Source organism: Physeter macrocephalus, chromosome 21 (assembly GCF_002837175.3).
Source record: "Physeter macrocephalus isolate SW-GA chromosome 21, ASM283717v5, whole genome shotgun sequence".
Taxonomy (NCBI): domain Eukaryota; kingdom Metazoa; phylum Chordata; class Mammalia; order Artiodactyla; family Physeteridae; genus Physeter; species Physeter macrocephalus.
In genome coordinates this window covers 4,098,300-4,118,417 of record NC_041234.1, presented here as the reverse complement: position 1 = coordinate 4,118,417, position 20,118 = coordinate 4,098,300, and positions in this window count along the sequence as shown.

Genomic DNA, 20,118 nt, shown 5'->3' with positions numbered 1-20,118 from the left:
AAAAAAAAAAAAAAAAAAAGATAGAGTAGCCATTTCCTTAGTGGGTCAGCAGTAAGGGGGCAAGAGTGTTTGATGCATTAAAATCGGGTAATAAATTTAGATGGATGGCCTGTCGTATGCTGTGTACTGTCTCTATAGGTCAGGTTTTTTTTTTTACATTCCACTTATGGCAAGAAAAAAATGCATGCACACAGCAGTATGACAACTTTGTATTGTGTTAAGTACCCATAACATCTGCCTTAAATTTTAAAATAATTTATTTCATTTATTCCCATACTCTGAGGAACAGTTATAAACCTCGAATAGTTCATCATTAGGTTAACGCATATTTATTGCACAGATTCTGTGCTGAAACTACAGCAATGAACAAGAGAACAAGACACATAGAGCCTGCCTTTATGGTACGTACAGTCTGATAGGGAAAATGAACATTAAACATAGAAATGTAACTTGGGGACTTCCCTGGCGGTCCAGTGGTTAAGACTCTGCACTCCCAATGCAGGGGACGCAGGTTTGATCCCTGGTAAGGGAACTAAGATCCCACATGGTGCTGGGTGCAGCACGGTGCGGCACAGTCAAAAAAAGAAAAAAAAAAAGAAATGTAACTGACTAAACAAAGTTGGTTCTCTAGCTCTATTTTTATTTATTGTAGCACGTAAGGGTAAAATGGTTGATTCAATATTAATCATTCCACAACCGGTTTCCTATTTAGGCATATTTGAATATACCTTTGGCACTGTCTCAAAATGCAAAAAGCATGTTATTTGCAAAATACCTATTTGTAACATGGATGTATTTAGAAAATATTGAGTGCATAAGATCTAATGACTAAAAAGAAGGGCTTGCTTTATAATTTAAAGTATAAAATAAGGAGAGGGACCATGTCTGTCTTGTTCACCATAGCATTCCCAGCTGCCAGTATCCTACTTGACACATGGTAGGAACTCATTAAATATTAGTTGCATGAATGAGTAACAAATAGACTATGTCTATTAGGAATTAAATATCTAATTTTTGTGTGGAGGTTGAACAAAAGGTTATCCATAGCACTTTTTATTGACTGGAAAGAATTTGAATTCTTAAATGCGTAAGACTTTAGAAGAAAAGTTATTTTGATAAGTCACATATCATTGCCTTCTCACCTTCCTCCTCTGTGTGGTAGGCCCTTCTCTGGCCCTGGAAGACAAAGGTAATAAGACACAGTTTCTGCTCTGAGACACCTAATCCACTGTTGGGGAAGAGATTCACAAAAACAAAGAACTGCAACCTACAGTGTGAAGTGCTGTACCGAACATAATATACTAAAGGTTGAGAGAGAAATTGGCATTCCTGGTTGAGCATCCCCTGGTCACACTTCTTTCTTATTGGTTTCACAGACCTCAAGAGGCACTATTCCATTGGTGGTTTTGCTGGTTTTAAAATTTGATGGGTTGGGGGAAACTGGGTAAAGCATACATGGGATCTCCGGATTTTTTCTTATAGCTACATGTAAATCTACAATTATGTCAGTGTAAGTTTCAGTTTTTAAAAAATCAGCCATAATCTTATCACAGATAAAACTACTATAAATATTTTGGAGGATACATTTTTTTCTATTGGAAAAAACTATTATATGTACATTATAATAATTTATGTAGATGCATCATATGGACCATCTTTTACCCAATAAATCCTACATTTTTCAGTAGTTTTTAGAAAAAGGATGGGGATACTTTCAGGTGGAAGGAAGCAGGAAAAGTAAGGCTGGATCAGAAACTCTCCTTTTCCATTATCTGGCAAACTCAATAACCGGCAGCCACAGATTCGCCAGCAGCAACCAAACAAGGAAGCACGGAGAAGATGCCAATGCAGCAAGGTGAGGTGTGACTTGCAGCCCACCTCCGCCCCTTAAGTAGCACTGAGCGAAGAAACCGGAGTGATGTGGAGTCCTGGTATGTACAAAGGGACTGGTGCGGTGACCAGGTCATGCAGAGGAGAGTCAAGGAAAATCCTTGGGAAGGTGAGGGCTTTCCTTCTGTCTCAGGACTTCAGGGAAAGGGGAAAGATTCACCAGGACAAGGCGTTCTCTGGGTCGCAGAGCAGCCTGGGGAAGCCAAAGCTCACAGGATAAGATACACCTTTTGGTCCAGTGAGCACCAGTTCTGGACACTTAATGGGAACCCAGACGAGAGAGGATACCAGGTTCCCCAATGAAGTCCCACCAAAAGGAATGGTTATCAGCTCTGAATCCGTTAAAATATACAACTAAGGTTTTAAAACTGAGGAATCAGAGTTGTAGAATAGGATGTAAATGTTAAAAATCGTGACAAAAATGGAAGTACATTAATCAGTCGGGACATGGTGGGGGTGGGGTGAGGTGGGGTGGGGGAAAATGGGATGAATTCTAAGAACTAACCACCTCATCTTTCATGGGCAGGTGTCATGTCAAGTTATGGTGTCTAAGATTGTATTATATAAAATAGAAAACAACCTAGTGTCCAACCTTAAGTTTTTCAGTCTTTTTCTTGACTTTAATGCAGTGGTTCTCAAAGTATGGTTCCCCAACCAGCAACATCAGCATCACCCGTGAACTTGTTCGAAATGCAGATTCTTGGCCCCACCCCTGACCTACTGAATCAGGAGCTCGGGGGGTGGGGCCCAGCACAGTCTGTTTTTTTTTAAACCGGATATTATTTATGTATGTATGTATGTATGGCTGTGTTGGGTCTTTGTTGCTGCGCGCGGGCTTTTCCTGGTTGCAGCCAGTGGGGGCCACTCTTCGTTGCGGTGCTCAGGCCTCTCGTTGCGGTGGCTTCTCTTGTTGCGGAGCACGGGCTCCAGGCGCGCGGGCTTCAGTAGTTGTGGCACGTGGGCTCAGTAGTTGTGGCTCACGGGCTCTAGAGCGCAGGCTCAGCAGTTGTGGCGCACAGGCTTAGCTGTTCCGCGGCATGGGGGATCTTCCCGGACCAGGGCTCGAATCCGTGTCCCCTGCATTGGCAGGTGGACTCTTAACCACTGCGCCACCAGGGAAGTCCCCAGAAGTCTGTTTTAACAAGCCCTCCAGGGGATTCGGATGCTCGCTCAAGAGTTTGAGGATCATTGGCTTACTTAGGTCATTTAGGAACCAGTAGACCTTATGATGAAAAAATATTAATCTGAAGTTGAGCAGCACCTTCAGTTTCATTTCTAATTTTTTTCTGTAGCATTCAAATAAAGTTAACTAAAACTTTTAAAGATAAAAAGTATAGCAATTTTCACCATCAGTAGTGCGTGTACATGAATAGAGAGGTCAGGACATATGCCCACCCACTGTTAACACAGATGGTTTTTTAAGTGGTGGGATTATGAGTGACTCTGTGCTTTTCTGTATTCTGGTTGAATATAATGAACGTTGTATCATTTTTATAAAATAAAGCCATTTTTTAAAAAAAGTGGTAAGAATATCCTATCCATTGTATATCTGTTACTAAAAATTCATATAAACAAGCTTTACCTCCAAGGGCTACCTACTTCTCCTTAGTCCAGAGGGATTTTACTGCCTGTGTCCCTCCCACATCATCAAATGTGGATAAGCTTATTTATGTGTTGTGTTAACTTTTTGATAAAAATTATTGATTTCTAATAATTTATAATTACATATAATTTAAATTCACTTAGAATAGTATGTAAAAGGAAGAAAAATTCATTCATAATAACACTGCTCATATATATTTAGTGTCAACTAACTTTTGCTATTTTTTATTAGTCTTTTTTTCTGAGCTTTATCTTTTTGGTAGCTGAGATAATATTTTATTTATGTATATTCAACCTTTGCAGATAGTCACATACATGTTTAAAATGTGTTTGCAGTTTGTATGACATTCAAGTTTACGTATTTTAGAGGGCATGGGATAGAATCCTACTCTCAGAAAGCTAAAAATGTCTTCTATCTATCTATCTATCTATCTGTTTATTTATTTATTTATTTTTGGCTGCACTGCGTCTTCGTTGCTGCGTGTGGGCTTTCTCTAGTTGTGGCGAGCAGGGGCTACTCTTCGTTGTAGTGCGCAGGCTTCTCATTGCGGTGGCTTCTCTTGTTGTGGAGCACGGGCTCCAGGCACGCGGGCTTCAGTAGTTGTGGCACACGGGCTCAGTAGTTGTGGCTCATGGGCTTAGTTGCTCCGCGGTATGTGGGATCTTCCCGGACCAGGGCTCGAACCCATGTTCCCTGCATTGGCAGGTGGATTCTTAACCACTGTGCCACCAGGGAAGTCCCCTAAAAATGTCTTCTAAAACCCTGACTTATTAACGTTAAGAGAGCTTGTTTTTGCTGTACATATCATTTAAGCTATTAAAAACTAGATTAAACTTTACAGATAATTTTGTAAAGTAAATTCTTACCTCAAATTTTAATCCCTTCTAATGACACTTAAAATAATATTTAGTAAAGAAGAAATTGACTCCAATGTTGTGAAGTTCTTGCTGATGACAATATTCTGCAAGGGATTGCAGGGAATACAGTGCAACTAATTTAATGGTCTCTTCACAACTATGGTGAAAAAATTGTTGCCTAATAGTTCCTCAAAAAGCTAAACATGGAATTACCATATGATGCAGCAGTTCCACTCTTAGGTATGTATATACCCACAAGAATTAAAAGCAGGGACTTATCAACTTGTAGTTGCAGCATTATTCACAAAAGCCGAAAGGTGGAAACAACCCAAGTGTCCATCAACAGATGAATAGATAAACAAATGTGGTCTATGCATACAATGGAATCTCATTCAGCCATAAAAAGTAATAAAGTGCTGATATATGCTACTTCGTGCATGAGCCTTGGAAACATTATGCTAAGTGAATAAGCCAGTCACAAAAGGACAAATATTATATGATTCTACTTTTATGAAATATCTAGAATAGATTGGAAGTAATTTTCTTTCTATTTAAAAAACATCTCTCCATTGCTTTGGCTCCTACTTCTATATATGTGAACTGTTTTTTAACCTCTGAGAGATTTAGAATTTTCTCTTTTTCTCTGATATTCTGAAAGTTATCACCGATGGGTCTTTTGAATGGGTCCTTTGTTAGCTGTGCTCCTGTTGGGCCCCTTCCGCCTGCCTGGAGACTTAGATCCTTCCATTCGATGATAATTTTCCCCTTCCACCATCTCTATTTGCTGAAGCTCTGTCCAAACCTCCCAACCCTCAGGGCAGCACCTGGCTATCTGGGCTCTTTTTTCAGTTGTTTACTCTTTTCATCACCTTTGCTTTGTTTTCATTCATTTTTGTCTGTCTTCCAGAGCCCCCAGCTGTTTTGGTGTTTGTTGAATTCAATTCTTTTCTCTTCCCTTCCTGGCCTCCTCCCCTGGACCTCTCTTCTTTGTCTCCTCTGAGGCCTCTCACCCTCTGTCTGCCGCCTTGTGCTGGTGATCCTGAGGGCCCATTCCCTGGCTCTCTTCTCTCCCCCAAACATTTTTCTTGGATGATTTAATTTATATGCATGTCTTTTGATATCATGTGTTCATTAATGTTTTTAAAAAAGTTATCTCTACCCCTGACCTCTCTCCCCAAGCTCTACACACTTACTTCTATTTGTCACGTAGAAATTTCCACCTGAATGTCCTACAGCTGTCTCAAACTCATCCTGTCTGAAACTGAAATGAACCCCAAAAGTGTTTTTCCTCTGTTCATGATCTCGGTTAATAGCCCCTGGATTCACAGAGAGACTCAGAATCCAGGCAGTCCTCTCAGATGCTGCTTTCTCCAGTTTTTGGAAAACAAAAAAATCTATCCTTGAATGACCAAGCCATTACTTGATCTCACCTTTATCCCATCTGATCTTTGTCAATACCCAGTGTGGTGTGCAAGGCAGGTGGGGGGTAACATTGCCAAAACTTTGAGATTACCAGAGGTTAAATGACTTTGCCAAGCTTATGTAGTTACTGAGTGGTGGAACTGGCAGCCAAGCTTTCAGACTCAGACTCGTCTGTTCTGACCCTAAGAATAAGAGCTCACGGGCTTCCCTGGTGGTGCAGTGGTTAAGAATCCGCCTGCCAATGCAGGGGACATGGGTTCGAGCCCTGGTCCAGGAAGATCCCACATGCCGCGGAGCAACTAAGCCCATGCACCACAACTTCTGAGCCCCCGTGCCACAACTACTGAAGGCCGCGCACCTAGAGCCCATGTTCCACAACAAGAGAAGTCACTGCAATGAGAAGCCGGCACTGCAACGAAGAGTAGCCCCCGCTCGCCGCAGCTAGAGAAAGCCCGCGCACAGCAACGAAGACACAACACAGCCAAAAAACAAGAGCTCCCAAGTACTAAGCACTTATTCTGTGTCAATAATGTCCTAGCACTCTCCATGTATTAACTCATTTCATCTTCACAGAAAGACTATGAGGTAGGTACTATTGTCTCCATTAGGAAACTGAGGCACAGAGGAGGTAAGTAATTTGCCCAAGGTCACCAGCTAATAAGTGCCAGAGCTGGGATTCAGACCCAGGCAGAGTTTCTTTCTTAAAGTCAGGTGTACTAAGGTATGACTTATATACAGTAAAATTCACCTTTTAAAATAAAATTTTGGGCCATGCCGCCCGGCATGTGGGATCCTAGTTCCTCAACCAGGGATCAACCCCCGTCCCCCCGCCCCCACATTGGAAGCGTGGAGTCTTAACCACTGGACAGCCAGGGAAGTCCCTAAAATTCACCCTTTTAAGGCATACAGTTCAATAGTTTTGACAAACCTATACAGTCACTTAATCACCACCACAGTCAAAATATAAAATACTTTTATTGCCACCCGAAGTTCCTTTGTGCCCCTTTGTGGGCAGTCTCCTCTCCCACCCCAAGCAAACATGGATGTGTTTTCTATCCCTATAATTCTACCTTTTCCAGAATGCCATATCAATGGAATCATGCAGTATGTGGCCTGTTGTGTCTGACTTATTTCAGTTAACATAATGCTTTTATGATTCATCCTTGTTGTTGTATATATCTCACTAATTCATTCCTTTTTATTGCTAAGTAGTATTACATTGTCTGGATGTACCATAATTTACTTATCCGTTCGCTACTTGATGAGCATTTGTTCCTTCTACCTTTTGGCAATTACAGATTAAGTACAGGTCTTTATGTAAGCATATCTTTTTATTTCAATTGGGTAAATGCCTAGAAGTGAGATTGTCAGGTCAAATGGTAAGTATATGTTTAACTTGATAAGAAATGACCAAACTGTTTTTCTAAGTAGCTGTATCATTTTACACTCTCGCCAGCAAAGTGTGAGAGTTCCAGTGGCTCCACGTCGTTGCCAGCCTGTCATTTTGTTTGTGTTTTTAGCCATTCTAGTAGGTGTGAAGTGGCATTATCACACATTTCAACCAATTGTCTCTCCATCTATCTAAAACTTTTTTATTTGGAAATACAATTACAGAAAAGTTGCAAGGATAATACAAGGAACATCATTTGAAATACAGTTGGGTTTTATTTTTTTCAATTTGCTTTCAATTTTGGCTTTTTCCCTTTTCATCCTTGTTCATTTGCTTTGATTTTTTGAATATATAGAATATTAACATACTCCCACAAATCAAAACTATACAGAAGGATACACTAAGAGAAGTGTCACTCCGTCCCATATTCCTTCAACAACGTTCCCTCCCACTCCTTGTAGGTGACCAACTTCCAGCTTCTCCTTCCTGTGTTTTTGGGAACGACAAGCAGATACATGTATGTTTTCCTACTTCTCCTTTTTCCTTACGCAGAAGGAAGCATCTTTTATATCCTCTTTTGCATTTGGCTCTTTTCACTTAAGAAATCCTGGAAGTCACTCCCTGTCACTTTGTGAGGTTGTCCTCCTCCTTCTTTACAGCTGCAGTCCTCCACTCGTCCCTATGCCATTATTCAACCACACTCGTGTTCAGACATTTCGGTAGTCTCTGATATTTTGCAATTACAAATAATGCTGTAAGCCATAACCTTGTGCATATTTATTTTCATCTTGTTGGAGGTGAATCTTCAGGGTCAGTTGCAAGAAGTGAGATTGTTGGGCGGAACGGTAAACTGTATACGGAATATTCTTAGATACTGCCTGCTCTTCTCCACAGGAGTTGTACCAGTTGGAATTTCCCACAGCCTGGCCAGTGGAATGTGTTGACAAGCTTTGGTTTTTTTTTTTTTTTTTTTTTGTGGTATGCGGGCCTCCCTCTGCTGTGGCCTCTCCCGTTGCGGAGCACAGGCTCCGGGCGCGCAGGCCCAGCCGCGCAGGCCCAGCGGCCATGGCTCACGGGCCCAGCCGCTCTGCGGCATGTGGGATCTTCCCGGACCGGGGCGCGAACCCGGTTCCCCTGCATCGGCAGGCGGACGCGCAACCACTGCGCCACCAGGGAAGCCCTGTTGACAAGCTTTGAATTTTTGCCAGTCTGATCCATAAAAGTGCTATCTCAGTGTTGTTTTAATTTGTATTTCAACCAGAGATATTTTAATTAACTAATTAATTAGAAGTACAGTTGATTTACAATAATAGTTTCAGGTGTATAACATGGTGATTCAACATTTTTATAGATTATACCCCATTTACAGTTATTACAGAATAATGGCTCTATTTCCCTGTGTTGTACAATATATCCTTGCTGCTTATTTATTTTATACATAGTAGTTTGTGTCTCTTAATACTCTGCCCCTATCTCCATACTTCCTCTCTCCACTGGTAACCCTACTAGTTTGTTCTCTATGTCTGTGAGTCTGTTTCTGTTTTGTTTTGGTAGCTGGTATGATCTTCAGGTACTGAAACACATTTTACAGACTCCCAATTTGGTATTCTCTAGAAAACTCTCTGGAAAGTGTTTTCATCCTTGAAAAATTTTAGCACACATGCCTCCCAAATGGACAGAGATGACTTCTGAGCCCTTGTACCAGGTTTATTTTTCAGTTTGGTCTCTTCCTGTTCATGTTTTAGCTGGTAGGGACTCTTGTAAAGCTTTCTTGCCCCACCTAATGGGCAAGGAAGGGAATCGAGCTGTTTTTTCGACTGCTGCCTGGAAACCAGTTGAGACTCAGTGCCCACTAAGATGTTCTAGCCTAGCAGACCTTAGCACAAAACAAGATTTGAAAGAGAACAAGATATGGAGATTTATAGTCATGGCTTCAACATTCTCCTAGAGCATGGATAGCTAAACCATGTTTGGAGAGTGTTAATAAAGGTTGTTGACATCTTTTCTTAGCTGTGCTAATTGCTACATGTGTAATCTTTCGTCCCAGCTGTTGCTATAGTTAGTCTCTAGGGCCTCAGATGCTCATTTTAGAAGTTATTTATTTATGTGAAATGAAAATAACTTTTTTCTGGTTATAAGAGTAATGCATGCTTGATGGGGGACAGTATCCTAGAAAGTAGGAGAAGGCATAAAGAAGAAAATGAAAATTTATTGTATGTATTCCTACCACTCAGTGGTAACCAGAGTTAACAGTTTGGTCTCAGTCCTGTGGGCCTTTGGCACATATATACCCACTGTGCATGCACACACACACACACACACACTCACACACACTCACATTTTCCTACTCTCTCTGTATCTGTCTCTGTCTCCCTACATAAACTCACACACACATATATACATACAGACATGCATAACAAAAACACATTTTTCTACACATAATACACCCACACTTAAAAAATAAAAATTAGATAGTAGTGAACTTACTATTTTGTCTTTTTCTTTTTTCACAACATACAGTGAACATCTTTTGCTATTCATCATAAAGCTCTATAGCATGATAGTTAATTGCTACATAGTAGTCTTTATAGCTGTACCTTAAACCTTTTTATCATGAACATGTATTTGTTTATAATTTTTCAGCATCATGAACAGTGTCTGTGAACATAAATTTCTGTACATATGACTAATTATTTCACTAGCATTAATTCCTAGAAGGAGAATTGTTGGGTCAAAGAGTGCATGTTTTAAAAAATATTTTTAGGGAATTCCAAGGTGGTCCTGTGGTTAGGACTTGGCTCTTCCACTGCAGGGGGCACGGGTTCCATCCCTGGTTGGGGAACTAAGATCCCGCCAGCCACGTGGCCAAAAAAAATTTTTTTTTAATTAAATTAAACATAGACGCATTGGGGTAAGCATAATAATGCCACTCCACCAAAGATGTCCACGTCCTCATCCCTGGAAAATGTGACTATGTTAGCTGGCAAAAGGAAATTTGCAGGTGTGATTAAGTTAATGATCCTGCACTGGGGAGATTGTTCTGGATTACCCAGGTGGGCCAATATAATCACAAGGGGTTTTATTAGCAAAACAGGGAGACAAGGTTGTTACAGAAGGAGCTGTGATGATGGAAGCAGAGTTCAGAGAGATGTAATTGCTGACGGGAAAAGGGCCACGAACTCCGGAATGCCAGCAGCCTCGAGTCTGTAGAACTGGAAAAGGCAAGGAAATGGGTTCTCCCGTAGAGCCTCTGGAGGGAGTTCAGCCAGGCCAACACCTTGATTTCAGCCCAGTGACCCCCATTTTGGACTTCTGACTTCTGGAATGGTAAAATAGTAAATTTGTGTTGCTTTAAGCCACTCCGTTGGTAATAATTTGTTACAGCGGGGACGGGAAAGTGCTCTACACACATTGTAAGCAATTGTCCTAAATAAGGCTTCTCTCCCTATGAGTGGACCCTTGCTTTCCTCACTTGTATTCCTCAGTTCCATTCCCCAGGGGGATCCACTTTCAAATCTTATACCTCTGTCTTCTGGATTTACCTCCTTATATCTAAATAACTACCTGGGCTTCCCTGGTGGGGCAGTGGTTAAGAATCCACCTGCCAATGCAGGGGACACGGGTTCGAGCCCTGGTCTGAGAAGAACCCACATGCCGCGGAGCAACTAAGCCCGTGTGCCACAACTACTGAGCCTGTGCTCTAGAGCCCACGAGCCACAACTACTGGGCCCATGTGCCACAACTACTGAAGCCCGCCCACCTAGAGCCCATGCTCTGCAACAAGAGAAGCCACCTCAATGAGAAGCCCACGCACCGCAACGAAGAGTAGCCCCCGCTCGCAACTAGAGAAAGCCCGCGCACAGCAATGAAGACCCAATGCAGCCAAAAATAAATAAATAAATAACATGCCTATACTGCTATTTCTTGACATTAATTTTAGGCACTATCTATTGAGCTCCTCTTAGAATCACGTCCATTACTCTTCCCAACTTCCCACCCCAAAGTCACCCACTATATTATTACCATATTTTTTGGTTAATCAATATATTAATTGCTTTACATTTTATGACCACATATTGTTTGTTAAGTGAACCACATAGTTTATACTATAGATTGTTTTCCTTTTTTTTTTTTAACAACTTGTTTCTCCTGATGTTAATAACTGTCTTGACTTTCTTATTTGCTTAGTTTTTAGGCCTCATTCATATCCTCTGTATTAGTTTCCTATTGCTGCTATAATAAGGCCAGAAGTCTAAAATGGGTCTCACTGGGCTAAAATCAAGGTGTTGGCAGGGCTGCATTCCTTCTGGAAGCTCTAGGGGAAAAGCCATTCCCTTGTTTTTCCAGCTTTCAAAGGTTGCCTGCATTCCTTGGCCCCTTCCATCTTCCAAGTCGGTTACAGCTGGTCCCGTCCTTTGTGATTACATTGGGCCCACCTGGATAATCCAGCCTCCCCGCCCCTTCCCAAGGTTGGCTGATGAGCAACGTTAATTCCATCTGCAACCTTAATTTCTCTTTTCCATCTAACCTAACATATTTACAGGTTCCGGGAATTAGGATGTGGGCATCTTTGGCGGGGGGTGGGGGGTGGGGGGGTGGGGGGGCATTATTCTCCCTTCCACGGTCGTCCACCAGATCTGCCAAAGGTTATGAATAACATGTTCCACATAGTCAATGAAATCAGAACTCACTCCTCGAGTTCTCCATGTTGTTTCAGCTGAACCGATTGCCCTCTGGTCTTGCTACACAGCGTCATCCAGGGATTGTCCTGTCACTGCTCTCTTGGGTGGCACCCTTAGTTTCCTGGGTCTCGTGTCTTCCGTATTCTTAGTGTACTCCCTCCTCTGCTGGGGCACATCCTTCTGACGTTTCTGAAGGAAGAGTACATGGGAGGCGTGCATTTGGAGTCCTCGCATGTCTGGAAATGTCATTCTTCCACTTTCATATTTGATTGATGGTTTGGTTGAGTGTAGAATTCTAGGTTGAGGGTCACTAACTCTGAGAATGTGGAAGGTATTGCTCTGTTATCTCCCAACTTCTAGAGACCTGGTTGAGACGTCTCACACTATCCTGATCCCCAATCCCTTTGTTAAGCAACTTGCTTGTTCTCTCCGGAAGATTTTAGGATTTATCACTGGTATTCTGAATTTCATGAGACTGTGTCTTGGTGTGAATCTTTTTTTATTCATTGTCTTGGACACCTGATGGGCCCCTTCCATGTGGAGACAATTGGTCTTCAATTTAGGGTCTTTTTTTTTGGTATTATTAATTTGATAATTTCAGTCCTTCCATTTATTTACTTTTTTCCTGGACTACATATAAGTTGGATATTTGACCTTCTGGAATGATCCTCTATATTTCCTATCCCTTCTGTTCTATTTTCTATTTCACTGTCTTTTATTTTACCTCCTGGGAGATTTCCTTGACTTTATATAACAACTCTTTTATTCAGCTTTTTAAATTTTGGCTATAATATTTTGTATTCCAAGATCTTTCTCATCCTCTTGATTGCAACAACTTTGCTTCCTCTTCCCCCTCCTTCCCCCTCCCTTTCTCTCTTTATCTCCCTCTTTCTCTCTTTCTCTTTCTATTTTTATTTGTGTCCTGTCCTTGTTTCATGGATACAATATCGTCTCTTCACATTTTGAGAATCTTTTAGTGTTTGGTTTTTTTCTCCTTATATAGTATTTATTTTATTTTATTAAAAACATTTTAATTGAGGTAACATTATAACATTATATAAGTTTCATGTGTACAACATTGTATTTCGACTTGTGTATACCCTACAGTGTGTTCCATGGATCACCATACAGTTGACCCCCTTTACCCATTTCACCCTCCCCCCCTCCCACTCTGGTAACCACTACTCTGTTTTCTGTATCTAAGTGTTTGTTTTGGTTTAGGTTTAGTTCACTTATTTTGTTTTTCTTTTCTTTTTGTAGATTCCACATATCAGTTAAATCATACTGTATTTGTCTTTCTCTGTCTGACTTATTTCACTTAGCATAATACCCTCAAGGTCCCATCCATGTTGTCACAAATGGCAAGATTTCATTCTTTATTCTGGCTGAATAGTATTCCTGTGTGTGTGTGTGTGTGTGTGTGTGTGTGTGTGTGTGTGTACATACTGCATCTTCTTTATCCATTCATCTGTTGATGGGCACTTAGGTTGTTTCAACCTTTTACTGTTTGGTTTTTGATGAAGTCTTCTTTTGTTCCCTATATACTTATTATTTTCCCTTAGTTCCTTTTTCTGGTATTTGTCACTTTCTGTCACATGGAAATGTTTCTCAAATGTCTGGTGACCTTTGACCGTTGGTATCAAACACCAAGACACCTATAAGCCTTGTGGCCATCCTGTGAGGCTGGCAGGGGCTCTGGTGAGAGGTGATGGAGCAGTGTGTCAGTTGTGGCCTGGCAGGAAACAGATGCTGCACTTAAACTGGGCCATGGAGAAAGGTTTAACAAGGGATCATTTATGAAGATGTGGGCAGGGTTCAGGGGAAAGAGCAAAGATTAGATCAGTATGCTGTGGCCCAAAGGGCAGAAGGAGGGAGTCATGTTTGGAACTCCCCGAGGGTCTCCACACGGGAGGGCAGGGGGCAGGAGCTGTGGTCTTCAGCACAAGAACACAGCCAGTCGGTGACACGGCAGGGAGGGCGTGAAGGGACTATATGCCCTGATTTCTCTCTCCTCCTGCCGTTCATCCCTGCCAGTGCCGTCCACTGGATGAACTTGACACAAAGCCATCCATACTTCCAGTGCCCAGAGTGGGCTGAAGGAGGACCACGGATGGAAGAGGAGGGCCTCCCGCACAGCCTCTATCAGTCTGGGTCTGTCAGGAGAACAGAAGCCACTCTGCATGTTTCAGGTATAAAAAGTCGAATCTACATTAGGGGCTTGCTTGGGGGTTGGAAGAGCTGGAGTGGGTGGTGAGGATAGAGGTCAGAGTTGCTGCCCAAAAGGTCAGAAGAGCTGACACTTGAACGCCTTGGCCCAAAGCTCCAGAATTGGATGCTGCAGAAATTCTCAAGAATCTCTGAGAAGATTCTCCCACCAATCACCCCAGTTTACAGTGGCAAAGTGTTCTCAAAGGCTTAACGGGAAGCCGCTGTGAATCCCATCCGCCCACGTGTCTGGTTTCCACAGCCTCCAGGGAACTGGTGTTTGGTTTCATTTTCTTGCACGTCTGCATCCGGGGATCTTTCCTCTCGGCCCCTTTGGTTTTCTGGAGAAGGAGCTTCCCATTCCCCACCCGTGGCAGGGAGGAGCGCCAGGCTTGGTCACTAGGGTTCCAGGAACTGGATCCTGTCAGGGTTACTGTCTGGCGGGGCAGGGTCAGGAGAGGACCGAGGGTCCAGCCACTCTGTGTAGACGGCGACACTCTGGCCTGAATTCTGCTCGTGGTGCTCGCTTCCTGGGGTCCGCTGAAGACCTCTATTTGGCAGCTTCCTGCTAAGCCTGATACCCCTCTCAGGCTGCTGTTTGAACCCCACCAGCGCCTTGAAATGTCTAGTCCTGCGCTGTTTCCTCTCCTGTTCTCCTTGTCCTTGTGGGTGGAGTCCCTCTTTATTCCTTTATCATCATTTTCCTGGGATTTGAGAGGGAAAGATGGTGACACATGTAGCCAGTGTGCTTGGATGAACCAGAAGCGCGTATTTCTTAAGACTGCTACAAATTGTCAAATTAGATGCTCACTTTAAGGTCCTGTAATAATAATTTCGGAATGTTTGTTCAATTATAGTCATTATTTATTCTAATATATTCAAACAAAGAAAACTATGAAATCGTAAAAGTATAACAACCTTTAAAAGCACCCTTTTTTGTTACTAAAATGATGCTCATTAAAGAAAATCTGGAATAGTGCCAGACACTAGCTAAGCGCTTTGCAAGCATTAGTCCATTATAGCCTCAGGCCAATCCATTTTCCAGGTGAGAAACCCGAGGCACCGAAAGGTTCAGAAAGCTCCCAAGACCGTGAGCCAGTTAGTCCCGGGTAAAGCCTGAATCATTCATTCCCAGGCCAGTGGCTGCGCCCCCATCCTCTGCTGGTTCAGAAAATAGAAGGAAAAATGACCAAATATAGCCACGTGATTCCAAGATGGCCTTTTAACCTTTTGGAGTATTTGCTGCCATCGTTTTTAATGTATTTTCTAAGTTAAAAGGCAATTTTAAGTATAGGGTATGTGAAGATATGTATTCTGTGTTTTATCACTTGGTGTTATGTCATAAACATTTTGTATATATACAAATTTCATACCAAGCAAAACACTCTTAAGGATCCATTTACATTTTATATTAAGGCCACTGAATAGGAATTTTAAACCATGAAAAAAATTGGATCGCTTTGTTCAACTTCAGACAGCTCTGTAGTTTCTAATGGGATCAGACACAGCTGTCTTTACATTGCCAGACCTCCCTGCTGAGGGACATGGGGCATTTAGCTTCTCTGAACTTGAGTCTCCTCACTTGTAAAACGGGGATAGTAACATCTTACACTGTTGTCAGGAGAATGTAAAAGAGGATAAAAGAGTATCAGAGCTCCCTGCTTCTCCATAAACGGTAGTGATTATCTTAAGGTAGATTTTCAAAAGATAGGTAACACACTGTGTTTCTGTGTAAGGTTGAACCTTTTTACTCCTTTATTTGGCCGCTGAGAAAAGGTCTGGTCTCTACCTGATAGGCTACTGGTGTTGTTTACAGTTAGGAAAGAACTGAGGCGTATATAAAACTTCTCCAAAAATTTAATTATGAACACATGGCAATGTTCCTTTAAAGATTCCCTTTTGTTCAGGACAGTTTCTGGGAAGTGACTGGTTAGATAGATGATCATCCTTAGATCATGCGGCGGGGGCGGGGGTGGGGGATGTCAGGCTAAAGATCACTACACTTACAACCTGAGGTCAGCTGAGAGGGTGGGCGGGCGGCTGGGGAGGTAGCTAGTTTCCCCGAAAAGAGCTTTGCCTCATTAAAGAGCGTCAGAGAATTCCTTACGCATTTTTATCAGGATTTCTAATGTATTCCCAGAAGGTTATGAAATATGTTCTCAAAAAGTTCTGTTCCAGACAGGTTTAATATTTCACAATCGAATTTATGAGAAAAGAAAAAGGTGTTTTGGGAATCCTCCAAGACAAAAGTCCTTCCTCCCCAAGGTTCTCATTTTCTATCATTAGAGCACCAAAGAGAGTCACAAACTAAAAAAAAAAAAAAAAAAAATACAATTACAGTGTGTGGAAATCTTCATATATCTTAGTATCATTACACATTTAGAAAATGCCTGAGGGAATATTCCATCAGAAGTTAATAGTGATTATCAATGATCTCTGTAATAACCAATAATCGTGAACTTACGGAAGATTTTCACCTTCTATACTATATCTTTGTTTTATTTTTAAAAATTAAAAAAAAATAATGAACGGTTATTACTTTTGTAATGACAATAAACACCAAATCCGTTTTCCCGGCTCAGAGGTGTGTGTTGCCGGTAGCTCCCTTGAGACGCTCTTCAAGGATCAACCAGTTTGTCAGTTGACCACACAGGTCATCTGGGCTCCAGGGAGCTGAGGTCCAGCGAGGTTCTCACACTTGAGCTGGATCAGAATTCCCTGGAGGGCTGGTTCAAACTTGGATCACTGGGGCCCCCATAGAGTTCCAGATTCAAAAGGCCTGGGGAGGGGTCCACAGTGTGCATTGCTAAGTTCCCACGTGCTGCTGTAGCAGCTGCTGCTCTGGGGACCACACTTTAAGAACCCCTGTAGCCCAGGGAAAAAAACTTCAACAGGGGACTCAAAGCCAAACAAACATGTAAATAGACTCATTTGTCTTATTTTTTTAGATTCCACATATAAGTGATATATTTGTCTTTGTCTGACTTACTTCACTTAGTATGATAATTTCTAGGTCCATTCATGTTGCTGCAAATGGCGTTATTTCATTTTTTATGCCTGAGTAGTATTCCATTCCATTATATATATATATATATATATATATATATATATTTTTTTTTTTTTTTTTTTTTTTTTTCTTCACATCTTCTTAAATCAGTTGTCTGTTGATGGGCACTTGGGTTGTTTCCTTGTCTTGGCTATTGTAACTAGTGCTGCTGTGAACATTAGGGTGCATGTATCTTTTTTTAAAAAAATAAATTTATTTTTTTTGGCTGCGTTGGGTCTTTGTTGCTGCGTGTGGGCTTATCTCTAGTTGCAGTGAGCAGGGGCTTCTCTTGTTGCAGACCACGGGCTCTAAGTGTGCAGGCTTCAGTAGTTGTGGCACACGGGCTCAGTAGTTGTGGCTCGTGGGCTCTGGAGTGCAGGCTCTGTAGTTGTGGCGCACGGGCTTAGTTGCTCTGCGGCATGTGGGATCTTCCTGGATCAGGGCTCAAACCCGTGTCCCCTGCATTGGCAGGCGGATTCTTAACCACTGCGCCACCAGGGAAGTCCCGCATGTATCTTTTCAAATTAGAGTTTTCATTTCTGGATATATGCCCAGGAGTGGGATTGCTGAATCATACAGTAGCTCTATCTTTAGTGTTTTGAGGAACCTCCATGCTGTTCTCCATAGTGGCTGCACCAATTTACATTCCAACTAACAGTGCAGTCCCTCTACACCCTCTCCAGCATGTATTATTTGTGGACTTTTTGATGATGGCCAATTTGACCCATGTTAGGTGGTGCCTCATTGTGGTTTTGATTTGCATTTCTCTAATAATTAGTGATTATTTTTTTCATGTGCCGTCTGCATGTCTTCTTGGGAGAAATGTCTATTTAGGTCTTCTGCCCATTTTTTGACTGGGTTGTGTTTTTCAATATTGAATTGTGTGAGCTGTTTGTATATTTTGGAAATTTGCATCATTTGCAAATATTTTCACCTGTTCCATGGGTTGGCTTTTTGTTTTCTTGATGGTTTCCTTTGCTGTGCAAAAGCTTTTAAGTTTGATTAGGTCCCATTTGTTTATTTTTGCTTTTATTTCTTTTGCCTTGGGACACTGATCTAAGAAAATATTGCTACGATTTACATCGGAGAATGTTTTGCCTATGTTCTCTTCTGGGAGTTTTATGGTATCATGTCTTAAATTTAGGTTGTTAAACCATTTTGAGTTTATTTTTGTATATGGTGTGAGGGAGTGTGCTAATATCATTGACTTACATGAGGCTGTCCAGCTTTCCCAACACCACTTATAGAAACAGACTCAAAGATATAGAAAAAAAACTTATGGTAACCAAAGGGGAAGGGGAGGGGGGGAGGGATAAATTAGGAGTATGGGGTTAACAGATACAAACTACTATACATAAAATAGATAAACGACAAGGGTCTACTGTATAGCATGGAGAACTATATTCAGTACCTTGTAATAATCTATAATGGAAAATCATCTGAAAATATATATATATATAACTGAATCACTTTGCTGTATACCTGAAAGTTACCCAACATTGTAAACCAACTATACTTCAATAAAAAAGTGAAAAAAGTAGAAGCAAACAAACAGACAAAAAGCCAAACAAAGATGAACTTGATTTACTTCCCACTTTTGCCTCCGGCTGGCCTGTAATTATTTTTAAGGAGAGGAACTTGATTTGACTGGCTCTGTATAACAGGAAGTTGTGCCAGAATAGGGTTTCACGCTACCTTATTACAGGCAGACCTCAGAGATATTGCCGGTTGGGTTCCAGACCACAGCAATAAGGCAAATATCGCAATCAAATGAGTCACAGACATTTTTTGGTTTCCTAGTGCATATAAAACTTACGTTTACACTATACTGTAGTCTATTAAGTGTGCTTTTGCATTATTGCTAAAAAATGCTAACCATCAGCCTCCAGCAAGTCCTAGTAACATCAAAGATCACCATAATAAATATAATAATAATGGAAAAGTTTCACATATTGTGAGAATTACACAGACATGACACAGAGACATGAAGTGAGCAAATGCTGTTGGGAATAGGAGGTAAACGGACTTGCCCGAGGCAGGGTTGCCACAGACCTTCAATTTGTAAGAAATGCAGTATCTGTGAAGCCCAATAAAGCAAAGTGCAATAAAACGAGGTACACCTGTAACTGGGCACCTGGTTCAGAAGCTTTTCAATTAAGTCCTGTGGTGTCTGGGGCTTGAGGACCCATCTGGGTTGGCTGTGTTCACAACCTGGGGTGTTGCCGTGGCTCATCACCCTCAGCTCAGGTCACTGGCTGTGGTTTCTCTTGAATCCTGAAGAGGTGACACTGAGAGTGATGGTGTAGCGGTTGTTGCAATACTGATGTCCTGTTTGGGAAGTAATGTGGGGCTGTTAATGGAGGGGGCAAAACACAGGGAAAACCATCCCCACCAGGCCCCACAAATGCAGTAACTCTCTCTTTTTTTATTGTGGTAAGATAAACATAAAATTTACCATTGCGACCATCTTTAAGTGCATAGTTCAGATGGAACAATGTGAATGTACTGTACATTCACATTGTTCCATCCATCTCTGGAACTTTCTCATCTTCCCAAACTGAAACTCTGCCCCCATTATCACGCTTTTATTTATTTATCTATTTACTTACTTATTGGCTGCACCAAGTGACAGGCGGGGATCTTAGTTCCCAGACCAGGGATCGAACCTGAGCCCCCTGCAGTGGAAGCACAGAGTCTTAACCACTGGACTGCCAGGGAAGTCCCACTCTTTTCAAATATATAACAGTCTTTGTTGAGATATAGTTCACATACTATCAATTCACCTATTTTAAGGTATATAATCTAACAGTTTTCTAGTCTCTTCCTAGAGTTGTGCAACTATGACCACAATCAATTTTAAAACGTTTTTGTTACTCCCAAAGGAAACTCTGTACCCATTAGCAGTCACTCCCCAATTCCCCCAGTCCTCTCCCCCAGCCCCTCATCATCTTTCTGTCTCTTTAGATCTACCTGTTCTGGACATTTCATGTTAACAGAATCACATGATTATGTGTCCTTTTATA